Source organism: Heterodontus francisci, unplaced genomic scaffold, assembly GCF_036365525.1.
Source record: "Heterodontus francisci isolate sHetFra1 unplaced genomic scaffold, sHetFra1.hap1 HAP1_SCAFFOLD_454, whole genome shotgun sequence".
Lineage (NCBI taxonomy): Eukaryota > Metazoa > Chordata > Chondrichthyes > Heterodontiformes > Heterodontidae > Heterodontus > Heterodontus francisci.
The window spans coordinates 1,148,970-1,166,560 of NW_027141363.1; the positions used below are offsets into that span (position 1 = coordinate 1,148,970).

Here is a 17,591-nt window from a genome sequence, read left to right on the forward strand (position 1 = left end):
AGTGAGGGAATCAGAGGGGGAGAGGAGGGATAGCTGGCTGTTATCACACTGCTGCTTTTGGGATCTTGCTGTGTACAAATCCCTGCACAATTTCCTACATGACAACAATGACAACACTTTAAAATTCAGCTTCCTGAGGGTTTGAGTGTGGATTCCTGGGTGTTTTTAAAAGAATTCTCTGAATCTGAGGGTGAAATGAAACATACGGCAGCCATTTTAGCTTGAGAGTCAGTTCGCAGAGTGGATTTCTCTCTCTGAGTGAGAGGAACAGGAGGGAGAGATACGCAGGAGAGTGAGGGAATCAGAAGGGGAGAGGAGGGATAGCTGGCTGTTATCATTTTACTTCTTTTGGGATCTTGCTGTGTACAAATAGCCTGAACAATTTTCCTACATGACAACAATGACAACACTATAAAATTCAGCTTCCTGAGGGTCTGAGTGTGGATTCCTTGGTGTTTTTAACAACAATATTGTAAATCTGAGGGTGAAATGAAACATACGGCAGCCATTTTAGCTTGAGAGTCAGTTCGCAGAGTGGATTTCTTGCCCTCTCTGAGTGAGCCGGACAGGCAGGAGAGTGAGGGAATCAGAGGGGGAGAGGAAGGATAGCTGCCTGTTATCACACTGCTGCTTTTGGGATCTTGCTGTGTACAAATGCCCTGAACATTTCCTACATGACAACAATGAGAACACTTTAAAATTCAGCTTCCTGAGGGTCTGAGTGTGGATTCCTGGGTGTTTTTAAAAGAATTCTCTGAATCTGAGGGTGAAATGAAACATACGGCAGCCATTTTAGCTTGAGAGTCAGTTTGCAGAGTGGATTTCTCTCTCTCTCTGAGTGAGAGGAACAGGCAGGAGAGTGAGGGAATCAGAGGGAGAGAGGAGGGATAGCTGGCAGTTATCACACTGCTGCTTGTGGGATCTTGCTGTGTACAAATGCCCTGCACATTTCCTACATGACAACAATGAGAACACTTTAAAATTCAGCTTCCTGAGGGTCTGAGTGTGGATTCCTTGGTGTTTTTACAAGAATTTTCTGAATCTGAGGGTGAAATGAAACATCCGGCAGCCATTTTAGCTTGAGAGTCAGTTCGCAGAGTGGATTTCTCTCTGAGTGAGAGGAACAGGAGGGAGAGTGATGCAGGAGAGTGAGGGTGTCAGAGGGGGAGAGGAGGGATAGCTGGCTGCTATCACACTGCTGCTTTTGGGATCTTGCTGTGTACAAATAGCCAGCACAAATTTCCTACATGACAACAATGAGAACATTTTAAAATTCATCTTCCTGAGGGTCTGAGTGTGGATTCCTTGGTGTTTTTACCAGAATTTTGTGAATCTGAGGGTGAAATGAAACATACGGCAGCCATTTTAGCTTGAGAGTGAGTTTGCAGAGTGGATTTCTCCCTCTCAGTGTGAGGAACAGGAGGGAGAGTGATGCAGGAGAGTGAGGGAATCAGAAGGGGAGAGGAGGGATAGCTGGCTGTTATCATTTTGCTTCTTTTGGGATCTTGCTGTGCATAAATAGCCTGCAGAATTTTCCTACATAACAACAATGAGACCATTTTAAAATTCAGCTTCCTGAGGGTCTGAGTGTGGATTCCTTGGTGTTTTTACAAGATTTCTCTGAATCTGAGGGTGAAATGAAACATACGGCAGCCATTTTAGCTTGAGAGTCAGTTCGCAGAGTGGATTTCTCTCTCTGAGTGAGAGGAACAGGAGGGAGAGAGACGCAGGAGAGTGAGGGAATCAGAGCGGGAGAGGGGGGATAGCTGGCTGCTATCAGACTGCTGCTTGTGGGATCTTGCTGTGTACAAAAGCCCTGAACATTTCCTACATGACAACAATGACAACACTTTAAAATTTAGCTTCCTGAGGGTCTGAGTGTGGATTCCTCAGTGTTTTTACAAGAATTTTGTGAATCTGAGGGTGAAATGAAACATACGGCAGCCATTTTAGCTTGAGAGTCAGTTCGCAGAGTGGATTTCTCTCTCTGAGTGAGAGGAACAGGAGGGAGAGAGATGCAGGAGAGTGAGGGTGTCAGAGGGGGAGAGGAGGGATTGCTGGCTGTTATCACACTGCTGCTTGTGGGATCTTGCTGTGTACAAATAGTTTGCAGAATTTTCCTACATGACAACAATGAGGACACTTTAAAATTCAGCTTCCTGAGGGTCTGAGTGTGGATTCCTTGGTGTTTTTAACAACAATATTGTAAATCTGAGGGTGAAATGAAACATACGGCAGCCATTTTAGCTTGAGAGTCAGTTCGCAGAGTGGATTTCTCTCTGAGTGAGAGGAACAGGAGGGAGAGAGATGCAGGAGAGTGAGGGCGTCAGAGGGGGAGAGTAGGAATAGCTGGCTGTTATCACACTGCTGCTTGTGGGATCTTGCTGTGTACAAAGAGCTTGCAGAATTTTCCAACATGACAACAATGAGAACACTTTAAAATTCAGCTTCCTGAGGGTCTGAGTGTGGATTCCTCAGTGTTTTTATCAAGAATTTTGTAAATCTGAGGGTGACATGAAACATCCGGCAGCCATTTTAACTTGAGAGTCAGTTCGCAGAGTGGATTTCTCTCTCTGAGCGAGAGGAACAGGAGGGAGAGAGATGCAGGAGAGTGAGGGAATCAGAGGGGGAGAAGAGGGATAGCTGGCTGTTATCACACTGCTGCTTGTGGGATCTTTAATAGTCAAAATACACACACACAGCAGTGCAATTTGTTGTACTTTTAAATGGTGAGACAGAAATATTTCATAGCTATTTTCAGTTAACATCACATATGAGATAGAAGGACAAAAACAGATATGGACAGAGAGAGAGAGAGAGACAGGAGAGAGAGAGAGATACAGAGCCAGACACACACTGGTGGAGGGAACTGTCTGAACCCTTTTAGTCTCTGGTTTATTAGCTGTGATTTGTTTGTATTTGCGTGCTGCTGAGAGAGTGTCTGTGTAACCAAAGTCAATTCCTGGGTTCTTGCTGTGATATTTTCTTTAACAATGCCTTTTAATCAATTTTCTCTCTCTCTTGCCTTAGGAATTTTCACTCACACACACAGATTTTACATTCCATACTGATGTTAGTAAAACTGGCCAACAGAAGCTCAGTAACAATCCCCAGTGTCTGCCCAGTCCTGAGAGAGAGATATAGGGAGTGACAGAGAGAGAGAGAGAGAGAGACAGTGGAAGAGGGAATACAAAACAGCTTGTAGGAGAAACTTGACATTTATTTGTGTTCCACAGATTTTATTAAAAAGTTGCAAGGGACTAGACACTGCAAAAGCTGTCAGTGCACAACAACAAGAAGAAGCCTGAGAGACTTTAGAAGTGGGAGAAGGGGGGGGAGAAACTTTAAAATCCACACTGATGTCAGTTAAAAATCCCCAAACACAACCTCAGTATTAATCCCCATTATCTGCTCAGTCCTGTCTTGTGGGGTTTAGTGTCTAGGTTTTTAGGGGATGAGAGTGTTAGATCAGTCTTTCCAATTTTCAAACAGCAAGGAAAGAGTTAAAGGTTTTAAAGTGAACTAAGAGATAGCTGAAAGCAATTGCTGTGCTGGGATTAACATATGAAAGGACTGGAAGAGTCAGGAAGGTTCTGTCCTGGGATTAACATATCAATGGACAGGCTCTAGCAGGCAGAGAGATTGAGAGACAGCCCAGCAGTCTGTTTCAGTGTGAGGTGAGGGTGAGGGGGAGATCTCTCTCTCTCTCTCTCTCAATCTGCTTTATAAACTGTGATTTGATTCAGTTTGAATATTGCTGATGTCTCTGGAACTGAGAGAGGAAACCCTGGGCTCTTGCTGTGCGAATTCGTTTTAAAATGTCCTCGCTTTGGATTTAAAATGCAATGTGTTTTTTTTATTTTTGTTTCTCTCTCTTTCCTTCTTTGCCTGGAGGAATTTTCATGGTGAAAACTGCATGGTGAAGGTGGAAAGAGGGAAAGTTTGGCGATGAGCAATCCCTTGGACAGGACCTTCCTGCAGAGGGGACAGAGTGAGGCCTTGTCCACAGGCTGCAGCCCAGTGGCTCCACGTGAGTTGTGTCGCTTTGTATCAGCGGCCCAGCTTTCATTTTCCTCTCTGGGGCAGCGAGGAAATGAAACCTGGGCAAAGGTGAAGGTGTCTAAAGGCTTGTTTCAATTGCCCCAATAAAGCTGCTGTTTGTGGGCAGTGCCTTGAACCGGAGGCTGAAATGAAACGTTCAGCAGTCATTTTAACCTGAGAGTGAGTTGGGAGAGTGGATTTCTCTCTCTCTCTCTGAGTGGAGTGAGTGAGTGAGTGAGTGAGAGAGAGGCAGGAGAGTGAGAGAAACATGGATGGAATCAGAGGAGTGGAGGGAGTGAGTGAGGGAGGAAGGGAGGGGGGTAGCTGCCTGTTATCACACTGCTGCTTGTGGCATGTTACTGTTCACAAACAGCCTGCAGCTTTTCTAACATTGTAATAGTGACAAGCACTTTAAAAAATTAAAAAATTCAACAACAACCTCAGCAGGATAAACAGCAACAAATGCAAGAACAACTTCAACAGGGAAAACAGCAACAAAGTCAACAACAACTTCAGCAGGAGAAAAAAACAACAAATTCAACAACAACTTCAGCAGGATCTGCACGTTGTCTGTTCGTGGGATCTTGCCTTGTAGAAACTGGCTGCCACACTTGCTGCATTACAGCAGTGGCTGTACTTCGAAACAGTAGCAAAGAATATGGGAATAGCAAAACATATGAGATTAGCAAAACTGTGAGATCTTGGGCTTCATAAATAGAGGCACTGCCTACAAAATATGGGAAGTTATGCTGAATCTTTATAAAGCTCTAGTTAGGCCCCAACTGGAGTATTGAGTCCAGTTCTGGTCACCACACTTGAGGAAGGATGTAGTGTCCTTGCGAGGGTGCAGAGGAGATTTACTGGAATGGTTCCAGGGATGAGAGATTTTAGCGACATGGTTAGGTTGTTGAAGCTGTGGTTTGTTCTCCTTGGAGCAAAGGAAATTGAGGGCAGATTTGGTAGAAGTGTACAAAATGAAGAGAGGTTTAGGTAAAGTAGACAAAAGAAAAGCTGTTCCCATGAGCTGATGGTACAAGGACGAGGGGACACTGGTTCTTGTGCCCATGATCTCAAATCTGTGCCCCTCTGGTTACCGACCCACCTGTCACTGCAAACAGTGTCTCATTACTTACTCTATCAAAACCCCTCATGGTTCTGAACACCTCTATTGAATCTCCTCTTCACCTTCTCTGGAAAGAGGAAGACAGTCCTAACTCTTCCAAACTCTCCAAATAATCTACACCTCCACACATTGCACCCTTCAGGAGATTCCCGAACCTCTGGAATTGTTTGCACATTGCAAGTCATTGCTGTACATTCAATATTCTTCACAACTAAGGAGGAACAATGTGCTTTGCATTGAGAAACAAGAGGTTCTATTGGATGGTCATGCAGTGACGGCATCTCCGCACTTCAACACCAGAGGAGGCGCAGAGGGAGGGAGAGAGAGGTCTGCAGAGTGTGACAAGGGGGCTGAGATAGGAGGCTTCAAATTCCCACATCATGCTGTGTTCTGTTTACCTACACCTGCTGTTTCTGCTGCTCCCAGGTTACTGCTCCTATTTGGAGGGTAATTCGGGACCCGGTTAATCAGCTTTGAACATTAGCAATTCTTGCTGATATGAAAAGTTTCCAATCAGTTAAATCCTTCAGAGCTTTGGTTTTACTATTGATTTCGAGCAGATTCAGTTCTGTTCAGTGGACACCGAGCCTCCAGACATGCTCTGGTTCTTTGATGAATCACCTTCAATCCGTGTCCCATGTTTACTGACCCTTCTCCCACTGCAAACAGATTCTCCTTCTTTACTCTATCAAAACCCTTCCTGATTTTGAAGCTCCCTATCAAATCTCCTCTGAACCTTCTCTGCTGTCAGGAGTACAGTCCCAGTTTCTACATTACTAATACAGCTGTCCTATGATGGGGAAGGTTTATATAGAGAGGCCTGGCTTAACTATCCACTCACTGACCACCTGAAATGCTGATTGGTGAAATGAGTTCTCCCCCATGAGTTTCTACAGTCACTTCACATCACATATCTCTCTATAAAGTACACATTTGTCAACCGTTCCAATCTTTCTGAACATCCCCAAACATTGCAATAGATGGGACTTTGCAAGTCAATCTTGTGTAATTCTATTTTTCACACCCACACATCGGAAAGAACCATCTGCTTTGTTGGATACACAAGGAAGGTTGCCCTTGCAATGACGTCACTTCCGCACTGCATCACAAAAGCAGGCTGTGCACCAATAGGACTGCAGTGTGTGTGAGAGCTGGACCAAGCTGGAAGGTTGAAAGAAGGGTTCACATTCCTGCATCATGCTGTGTACTGTTTACCTCCATCTACTGTTTCTGCTGCTCCCAGGTTACTGCTCCTATTTGGAGGGAAATTCAGGCCCCAGTTAATCAGCTTTGAGACACAATTCCTGTTGATATCAAAGGGCTCCAATCAGTTAGAGATTTACTGGTTTGGTTTTGCTGTTGAGGACAAGTGTCGCTATTTAGCGCCACTGCAGTTATGCCCAGCGATTCTGGGAATCAGCACATGACCCCTGTGCTGGGGCATCATGCGGCTGATCGGCTGTGGTGTGCATCGTGAGCTTTACCATTAAATCTGTTTTCTGACTTTTCTTCCCCTCTTTACTTCCTTCAGATCATCTGTTTTAGTATATCACAAGTGTTGCTCAAACCAGTCACTATGAACGAGCAGACTTGGGGAAATCCAGTTGTCTATTTTGTGTGGAATGGTTATGATTTGAAAGTGGGAAATAATGTCCAGAGACTAAGTGTGAAAGGGGAAATCATTAACCAGTAAACAGAGGAATCATTAAGCAAAAAACACAAAAAAAAAGTTGGAAGTGGGAAATCATTAACCAGAAAGTGGAAAATAATGTCCAGAGACTAAGTGTGAAAGGGGAAATCATTAACCAAAAAACACAAAAAAAGTTCCGAGTGGGAAATCATTAACCAGAAAGTGGGAAATAATGTCCAGAGACTCAGTGTGAAAGGGGAAATCATTAACCAAAAAACACAAAAGAAAGTTGGAAGTGGGAAATCATTAACCAGAAAGTGGGAAATAATGTCCAGAGACTCAGTGTGAAAGGGGAAATCATTAACCAAAAAACACAAAAAAAGTTCCGAGTGGGAAATCATTAACCAGAAAGTGGAAAATAATGTCCAGAGACTAAGTGTGAAAGGGGAAATCATTAACCAAAAAACACAAAAAAAGTTCCGAGTGGGAAATCATTAACCAGAAAGTGGAAAATAATGTCCAGAGACTAAGTGTGAAAGGGGAAATCATCAACCAGTAAACAGAGGAATCATTAAGCAAAAAACACAAAAAAAATGTTGGAAGTGGGAAATCATTAACCAGAAAGTGGGAAATAATGTCCAGAGACTCAGTGTGAAAGGGGAAATCATTAAGCAAAAAACACAAAAAAAATGTTGGAAGTGGGAAATCATTAACCAGAAAGTGGGAAATAATGTCCAGAGACTAAGTGTGAAAGGGGAAATCATTAACCAAAAAACACAAAAAAAGTTCCGAGTGGGAAATCATTAACCAGAAAGTGGGAAATAATGTCCAGAGACTCAGTGTGAAAGGGGAAATCATTAACCAAAAAACACAAAAAAAGTTCCGAGTGGGAAATCATTAACCAGAAAGTGGGAAATAATGTCCAGAGACTCAGTGTGAAAGGGGAAATCATTAACCAAAAAACACAAAAGAAAGTTGGAAGTGGGAAATCATTAACCAGAAAGTGGGAAATAATGTCCAGAGACTCAGTGTGAAAGGGGAAATCATTAACCAAAAAACACAAAAAAAGTTCCGAGTGGGAAATCATTAACCAGAAAGTGGAAAATAATGTCCAGAGACTAAGTGTGAAAGGGGAAATCATCAACCAGTAAACAGAGGAATCATTAAGCAAAAAACACAAAAAAAATGTTGGAAGTGGGAAATCATTAACCAGAAAGTGGGAAATAATGTCCAGAGACTCAGTGTGAAAGGGGAAATCATTAAGCAAAAAACACAAAAAAAATGTTGGAAGTGGGAAATCATTAACCAGAAAGTGGGAAATAATGTCCAGAGACTCAGTGTGAAAGGAGAAATCATTAAGCAAAAAACACAAAAAAAATGTTGGAAGTGGGAAATCATTAACCAGAAAGTGGGAAATAATGTCCAGAGACTCAGTGTGAAAGGGGAAATCATTAACCAAAAAACACAAAAGAAAGTTGGAAGTGGGAAATCATTAACCAGAAAGTGGGAAATAATGTCCAGAGACTCAGTGTGAAAGGGGAAATCATTAACCAAAAAACACAAAAAAAGTTCCGAGTGGGAAATCATTAACCAGAAAGTGGGAAATAATGTCCAGAGACTCAGTGTGAAAGGGGAAATCATTAACCAAAAAACACAAAAGAAAGTTGGAAGTGGGAAATCATTAACCAGAAAGTGGGAAATAATGTCCAGAGACTCAGTGTGAAAGGGGAAATCATTAACCAAAAAACACAAAAAAAGTTCCGAGTGGGAAATCATTAACCAGAAAGTGGAAAATAATGTCCAGAGACTAAGTGTGAAAGGGGAAATCATTAACCAAAAAACACAAAAAAAGTTCCGAGTGGGAAATCATTAACCAGAAAGTGGAAAATAATGTCCAGAGACTAAGTGTGAAAGGGGAAATCATCAACCAGTAAACAGAGGAATCATTAAGCAAAAAACACAAAAAAAATGTTGGAAGTGGGAAATCATTAACCAGAAAGTGGGAAATAATGTCCAGAGACTCAGTGTGAAAGGGGAAATCATTAAGCAAAAAACACAAAAAAAATGTTGGAAGTGGGAAATCATTAACCAGAAAGTGGGAAATAATGTCCAGAGACTCAGTGTGAAAGGGGAAATCATTAACCAAAAAACACAAAAAAAGTTCCGAGTGGGAAATCATTAACCAGAAAGTGGGAAATAATGTCCAGAGACTAAGTGTGAAAGGGGAAATCATTAACCAAAAAACACAAAAAAAGTTCCGAGTGGGAAATCATTAACCAGAAAGTGGGAAATAATGTCCAGAGACTCAGTGTGAAAGGGGAAATCATTAACCAAAAAACACAAAAAAAGTTCCGAGTGGGAAATCATTAACCAGAAAGTGGGAAATAATGTCCAGAGACTCAGTGTGAAAGGGGAAATCATTAACCAAAAAACACAAAAGAAAGTTGGAAGTGGGAAATCATTAACCAGAAAGTGGGAAATAATGTCCAGAGACTCAGTGTGAAAGGGGAAATCATTAACCAAAAAACACAAAAAAAGTTCCGAGTGGGAAATCATTAACCAGAAAGTGGAAAATAATGTCCAGAGACTAAGTGTGAAAGGGGAAATCATCAACCAGTAAACAGAGGAATCATTAAGCAAAAAACACAAAAAAAATGTTGGAAGTGGGAAATCATTAACCAGAAAGTGGGAAATAATGTCCAGAGACTCAGTGTGAAAGGGGAAATCATTAAGCAAAAAACACAAAAAAAATGTTGGAAGTGGGAAATCATTAACCAGAAAGTGGGAAATAATGTCCAGAGACTCAGTGTGAAAGGAGAAATCATTAAGCAAAAAACACAAAAAAAATGTTGGAAGTGGGAAATCATTAACCAGAAAGTGGGAAATAATGTCCAGAGACTCAGTGTGAAAGGGGAAATCATTAAGCAAAAAACACAAAAAAAATGTTGGAAGTGGGAAATCATTAACCAGAAAGTGGGAAATAATGTCCAGAGACTCAGTGTGAAAGGGGAAATCATTAACCAAAAAACACAAAAGAAAGTTGGAAGTGGGAAATCATTAACCAGAAAGTGGGAAATAATGTCCAGAGACTCAGTGTGAAAGGGGAAATCATTAACCAAAAAACACAAAAAAAGTTCCGAGTGGGAAATCATTAACCAGAAAGTGGGAAATAATGTCCAGAGACTAAGTGTGAAAGGGGAAATCATTAACCAAAAAACACAAAAGAAAGTTGGAAGTGGGAAATCATTAACCAGAAAGTGGAAAATAATGTCCAGAGACTAAGTGTGAAAGGAGAAATCATTAACCAAAAAACACAAAAGAAAGTTCCGAGTGGGAAATCATTAACCAGAAAGTGGAAAATAATGTCCAGAGACTCAGTGTGAAAGGGGAAATCATCAACCAGTAAACAGAGGAATCATTAAGCAAAAAACACAAAAGAAAGTTCTGAGTGGGAAATCATTAACCAGAAAGTGGGAAATAATGTCCAGAGACTAAGTGTGAAAGGGGAAATCATTAACCAAAAAACACAAAAAAAGTTCCGAGTGGGAAATCATTAACCAGAAAGTGGGAAATAATGTCCAGAGACTCAGTGTGAAAGGGGAAATCATTAACCAAAAAACACAAAAGAAAGTTCCGAGTGGGAAATCATTAACCAAAAACCCGAAAATAATGTCCAGAGACTAAGTCCGAAAGGGCAAATGGTTAACCAGAAAATCCGTCCAATAATGTCCAGAGACCTCAGTGTGAAAGGGGAAATAATGAAGCAAATCAACCTTCCCCGGGCTGCCTATTAAAAGCAGCAAAACTCATTGGAAAGAACCGCAGTCAGAAGTTGAAGTGACAACTCATTAACCAAAAAAAAAAAGAAGAGAGTTGGAAGTGGGAAATCATTAACCAAAATGCAAATGCAGAAACTGGTTAATGATTTGTCCACATTTTACAATTGGTTTATGAGTTGTCACTACAACTTTTCACTGCGGTTGGTTACAATGAGTCTTGCCGGGCTTAATAGTCGGCGTTCGGGGCGTTTTTGCCGAGGAGGCCGTGTTTCCATGCACCTTTCCCGGCATGTTTTTGCAAGGTTGGGTCGGTGGTTCATTGATGGGTGTCCGGGTGTCCGGCCAGGGTCTGAGAGCCCATCCTGGGGAGGGTTGAGGCGGGGGAGAGGGAGAAGGAGAAGGAGAGCCTCCCCTCTTCCTCGGTACCTGTGTCTATGTGAGGACAGGGGCATCCGCCGCTGCTCGATCCAGGCCGGTCGGACGATCGGGATCCGCCCGGGGAGGGACTTTCAAATCTATCGGGTCGGACCACCAAATCCTGCGGGGATTCGGGATCCAATTCGCGGGTACGATCGGCACCTCGTCCCGCTGTCCGGTTCCCCCATTGACTACAATGGGTTTCATGGAGCCTGAGCTCAGACTCGGTTTTCTCCGCTATCTCGGACCTTCGGGATCCGCCCGGGAGGGACTTTCAAATCTATCGGGTCGGACCACCAAATCCTGCGGGGATTCGGGATCCAATTCGCGGGTACGATCGGCACCTCGTCCCGCTGACTACAACGGGAGTTAATATTTGTGTTTGAAATGATGGGTGAATCTGATAACAATTCTCTCTCCCCAGAAATGAAGTGAGATTGAGGGACTGGAGTAAAGGTCAGTAATAGTGCAATGTATTTTCCATGACTTAGTGACAAACTCTGTGATTTTAAAGTTTACTCATTCACACCTGTGTGGTTTTAAAGTTTACTCATTCACACCGGTGTGTTCAAAGTTTACTCATTCTCACCGCTGTGTTCAAAGTTTACTCATTCACACCGCTGTGTTCAAAGTTTACTCATTCACACCGCTGTGTTTAAAGTTTACTCATTCACACCGCTGTGTTTAAAGTTTACTCATTCACACCGGTGTGTTCAAAGTTTACTCATTCACACCGGTGTGTTCAAAGTTTACTCATTCACACCAGTGTGTTCAAAGTTTACTCATTCACACCGCTGTGTTTAAAGTTTACTCATTCACACCGGTGTGTTCAAAGTTTACTCATTCACACCGGTGTGTTCAAAGTTTACTCATTCTCACCGGTGTGTTCAAAGTTTACTAATTCGCACCGGTGTGTTCAAAGTTTACTCATTCACACCGCTGTGTTTAAAGTTTACTCATTCACACCGGTGTGTTCAAAGTTTACTCATTCACACCGCTGTGTTCAAAGTTTACTCATTCACACCGGTGTGTTCAAAGTTTACTCATTCACACCGCTGTGTTCAAAGTTTACTCATTCGCACCGCTGTGTTCAAAGTTTACTCATTCGCACTGCTGTGTTCAAAGTTTACTCATTCGCACCGCTGTGTTCAAAGTTTACTCATTCGCACCGCTGTGTTCAAAGTTTACTCATTCGCACCGCTGTGTTCAAAGTTTACTCATTCGCACCGCTGTGTTCAAAGTTTACTCATTCGCACCGCTGTGTTCAAAGTTTACTCATTCGCACCGCTGTGTTTAAAGTTTACTCATTCACACCGGTGTGTTCAAAGTTTACTCATTCACACCGGTGTGTTCAAAGTTTACTCATTCACACCGGTGTGTTCAAAGTTTACTCATTCACACCGCTGTGTTCAAAGTTTACTCATTCACACCGCTGTGTTCAAAGTTTACTCATTCACACCGCTGTGTTCAAAGTTTACTCATTCACACCGCTGTGTTTAAAGTTTACTCATTCACACCGCTGTGTTCAAAGTTTACTCATTCACACCGCTGTGTTTAAAGTTTACTCATTCGCACCGGTGTGTTCAAAGTTTACTCATTCGCACCGCTGTGTTCAAAGTTTACTCATTCGCACCGCTGTGTTCAAAGTTTACTCATTCGCACCGCTGTGTTCAAAGTTTACTCATTCGCACCGCTGTGTTCAAAGTTTACTCATTCGCACCGCTGTGTTCAAAGTTTACTCATTCACACTCCTCTTGCCCTGTGACGACCGCTGATAGTTTTTCCTGCCGGATTGTCGACTGAACTTTCCTTTATTGGCTTATGTACAGAATATAAGAGCAGAGAGGTTATGCTCGAACTGTAGAAAGCTCTAGTTTGACCACGACATATAGGAGGAAAGATTGGAACAGGCTGGAATTGTTTTCTTTGGAACTGAGGCGAGATTTAATTGAAGTGTATAAAATGACGATGGGCTGAGATAGAGTGGATAGATAGGAAGGACCCATTTCCCTTCGTAGACAATTCAAGTAATTGGAAGAGAGCTGAGGGCTAATTTTTTCACCCAGGTAGGGAACTGGAATTCACAGACTGAAAGGGTGGTAGAAACCCTCATCGCGTATAAAAAAAACACTCGGAAGGAATCATTTCTCCACGTCTACCCTGTCCCGTCGAACACTCTCGAAGAACGTACCGCACGGTTTAGAAACCGAGTAAAGCTCCGTTTAAATCCCGCCCTGCACATAAAATGGAGGGAGAATTCCCGCCCTGCACATAAAATGGAGGTAGAATCCCCCCTGCACATAAAATGGAGGGAGAATCCCCCCCTTCACGTAAAATGGAGGTAGAATCCCCCCCTGCACGTAAGATGGAGGGAGAATCCCCCCCTGCACGTAAAATGGAGGGAGAAATCCCCCCTGCACGTAAAATGGAGGGAGAAATCCCCCCTGCACGTAAAATGGAGGGAGAATCCCCCCTGCACGTTAAATGGAGGGAGAATTCTCCCCTGCACGTAAAATGGAGGGAGAACCCACCCCTGCACGTAAAATGGAGGGAGAACCCACCCCTGCACGTAAAATGGAGGGAGAACCCACCCCTGCACGTAAAATGGAGGGAGAACCCACCCCTGCACGTAAAATGGAGGGAGAACCCACCCCTGCACGTAAAATGGAGGGAGAACCCACCCCTGCACGTAAAATGGAGGGTGAACCCACCCCTGCACGTAAAATGGAGGGAGAACCCACCCCTGCACGTAAAATGGAGGGAGAACCCACCCCTGCACGTAAAATGGAGGGAGAACCCACCCCTGCACGTAAAATGGAGGGAGAACCCACCCCTGCACGTAAAATGGAGGGAGAACCCACCCCTGCACGTAAAATGGAGGGAGAACCCACCCCTGCACGTAAAATGGAGGGAGAACCCACCCCTGCACGTAAAATGGAGGGAGAACCCACCCCTGCACGTAAAATGGAGGGAGAACCCACCCCTGCACGTAAAATGGAGGGAGAACCCCCCCTGCACGTAAAATGGAGGGAGAATCCCCCCCTTCACGTAAAATGGAGGGAGAATCCCCCCTTCACGTAAAATGGAGGGAGAATCCTCCCCTTCACGTAAAATGGAGGGAGAATCCTCCCCTTCACGTAAAATGGAGGGAGAATTCTCCCCTTCACGTAAAATGGAGGGAGAATTCTCCCCTTCACGTAAAATGGAGGGAGAATTCTCCCCTTCACGTAAAATGGAGGGAGAATTCTCCCCTTCACGCTAAATGGAGGGAGAATTCTCCCCTTCACGCAAAATGGAGGGAGAATTCCCCCCTGCACGTAAAATGGAGGGAGAATCCCCCCCTGCACGTAAAATGGAGGGAGAATCCCCCCCCCTTCATGTAAAATGGAGGGAGAATCCCCCCTTCATGTAAAATGGAGGGAGAATCCCCCCTTCATGTAAAATGGAGGGAGAATCCCCCCTTCATGTAAAATGGATGGAGAATTCCCCTCTGCATGTAAAATGGAGGGAGAATTCCCCCCCCTTCATGTAAAATGGAGGGAGAATTCCCCCCCTTCATGTAAAATGGAGGGAGAATTCCCCCCCTGCACGTAAAATGGAGGGAGAATTCCCCCCCTTCATGTAAAATGGAGGTAGAATACCCCCCTGCACGTTAAATGGAGGGAGAATTCTCCCCTTCACGTAAAATGGAGGGAGAATCCCCCTCTACACATAAAATGGAGGGAGATACCTCTCTACGTATAAAATAGAGGGTGTTCCACCTGTACATATAAAATGGAGGGGATCCCACAGACACTTCACCCATTTTAAAACACTTTTTAAACATTTTTATACCAAAAACAGGGCCGAGTATCATATAAACAGAGGCATGGTCAAATGCATTCTTAACTAGTGCATTGGGGTGAGGGGGAGAGAGACAGTAAACTTTGAGGAGGACACAAATAGACTACAAAGGGAGATGGACAGAGACCGACAAAGGGAGAGAGAGAAAAAGAGGGAGAAGGAGAGATGGAGGGAGAGAGAAATAGAGAGAAGCAGAAAAGGTGTGAGAGAGAGAGACAGACAAACAGAGTCATGGACAGAGGGGGAGAGAATCAGATAGGGAGAGAGACAGGGGGAGAATGAGATAGGAACAGAGAGAGATACAGAGACAGGGAGAGAGATACAGTGACTGACACGCACACACACACACAGAGGTGGAGGTTGCTGTCTCAATCCTTTTATCCTTCGGTTTATAACTCTGATTTGTCTGGAATTGGGTGTTGCTGACAGACTGTTTGTGTAACTGAGGGCAATTCCTGGACTCTTGCTGTGCTGCAGTTGGCAGGTTAAACAGAGAGAGAGAGAGCAGGAAAGGACAGGGTAAACACATCCACGCTTCCCAGTCTCTGGCTCTGTGTCGAGGGATGTATTTGGAAGACGGGGAGTCACTGAGAGATTGTTTTATGTCAGTGTGTGAGAGAAAGAGCTCTGGGCTCTCGCTGTGTTTTATTTCTCTTCAAAAATGCTTTGCTGTGTTTGAATCAATTTTATTTCTCTTATTCCCAAGGAGAATCTTTTCGGACGATGCAGAGGGAGAATCTTTTGGCCGCGTGGAATTCTCAGACAAGGGAGGGAAAATAATAATAAATAGATATGTGTCATTGTCAAATTCATTTCTACATACAGAGCAGAAAACGGGGCTGATAGAAAAACAAAGTGCTGCAAATGCTCAGTATTTCGAACACACTTTTTATTTCACATTTCCAGTATCCGCACTATTTTGATTTGATGTTTTCCGGGGGGGGGTCTGTGGATTTATTTTATCCACGAGGGAGGGGGTTGGAGTGTTTGCTCCCAAAGGGAATAGTTTGGGAAGAGCTGCTCCAGGACAGTCAATGTAATTCCCTACATTTCCCCCTCTCTCTCTCTCTCTCTCGCCATCTCTTGCTGCAACTTGTTCCCTGAACCTTCTTCCTAACTTGTGTTTCTTCACATCTTTAAATCCCTATCTCTGTATCTCTCAACATCCTTTCTATCTCTGCCTGTCTCCTTGTGACCCAGGGGGAGTGGGAATATTTCTATTTCCCTCTCTATTACTCGCTCTGTCTCTCCATGTTGGGTCCCTTTAAGAATCTGGTGCCGACCCCACCCGAAACCGGGGAATCTCGGCTGGCGCCTTTTCTCTGACCCTTGATCTCCAGACACGTGGGGAGAGGCAGCCAATCAGAGCTCACACTGACGCCCTGGCGGGAAGGAGACGTCATCGGCCGCCATGTTTGCGTGTCGTCATCAGCCGCCGTCGAACAGAGTCCGGGGGAACTATTTAAATGTGGGACTCTGTAAACGGGGGAACTATTTAAATGTGGGACTCTGTAAACGGGGGAACTATTTAAATGTGGGACTCTAAACGGGGGAACTATTTAAATGTGGGACTCTGTAAACGGGGGAAATATTTAAATGTGGGACTCTAAACGGGGGAACTATTAAAATGTGGGACTCTGTAAACGGGGGAACTATTTAAATGTGGGACTCTGTAAACGGGGGAACTATTTAAATGTGGGACTCTGTAAACGGGGGAACTATTTAAATGTGGGACTCTGTAAACGGGGGAACTATTTAAATGTGGGACTCTGTAAACGGGGGAAGTATTTAAATGTGACTCTTCCGGGGGAACTATTTAAATGTGACTCTGTTCCTGGGGAACTATTTAAATGTGACTCTGTTCCTGGGGAAGTATTTAAATGTGACTCTGTTCCTGGGGAAGTATTTAAGTGTGACTCTGTAAACGGGGGAAGTATTTGAATGTGACTCTGTTCCTGGGGAAGTATTTAAATGTGACTCTGTCCCTGGGGAAGTATTTAAATGTGACTCTGTTCCTGGGGAAGTATTTAAATGTGACTCTGTAAACGGGGGAACTATTTAAAGGTGACTCTGTTCCTGGGGAAGTATTTAAATGTGAATCTGTCCCTGGGGAAGTATTTAAATGTGACTCTGTTCCTGGGGAAGTATTTAAGTGTGACTCTGTAAACGGGGGAAGTATTTGAATGTGACTCTGTTCCTGGGGAAATATTTAAATGTGACTCTGTTCCTGGGGAAGTATTTAAATGTGACTCTTCTGGGGGAAGTATTTAAATGTGACTCTGTTCCTGGGGAAGTATTTAAATGTGACTCTTCCGGGGGAAGTATTTAAATGTGACTCTTCCGGGGGAAGTATTTAAATGTGACTCTGTTCCTGGGGAAGTATTTAAATGTGACTCTGTTCCTGGGGGGATCTTCAAATTAAAACATAAACACAGATTCATTTCCCTCCTCCTCCTCCTCCTCCTCTTGTCTGACTGTCTCAGGGTTTTTTTTGAATATTGTTCCATTCTCCACTTCTTCCATGTGTCTGAAGTCTTTGAAGTTTGTCAGACATTGGTAAACTACTTCATGTGGTGTTCTGTAAATAACTTCCATTCTGTGGATCTGCAAGGGACACAATTCAAATTCTCACCTTATTGCATCAACCAAAAGCTACAGGTCCATTCAAACACCCCCTATTTCCTGTCTCTGCAAAGATAGCTCACACTTCCCCAATGCAGGAATGTCTGAATGGAAACAGCTTTGGACACATTTCCCA

The 17,591-nt window shown here is 43.6% G+C and overlaps 1 long non-coding RNA gene across 1 annotated transcript; it reads left to right on the forward strand.

Annotated features, from left to right (window-relative positions):
* Window positions 1–3,707: 3,707 nt before the first annotated feature.
* On the forward strand, window positions 3,708–17,352 carry LOC137362979 (uncharacterized). The gene is made up of 3 exons (XR_010972736.1): window positions 3,708–4,030; window positions 11,415–11,446; window positions 15,540–17,352. It is a non-coding gene; the product is annotated as an uncharacterized lncRNA (long non-coding RNA).
* Window positions 17,353–17,591: the final 239 nt, after the last annotated feature.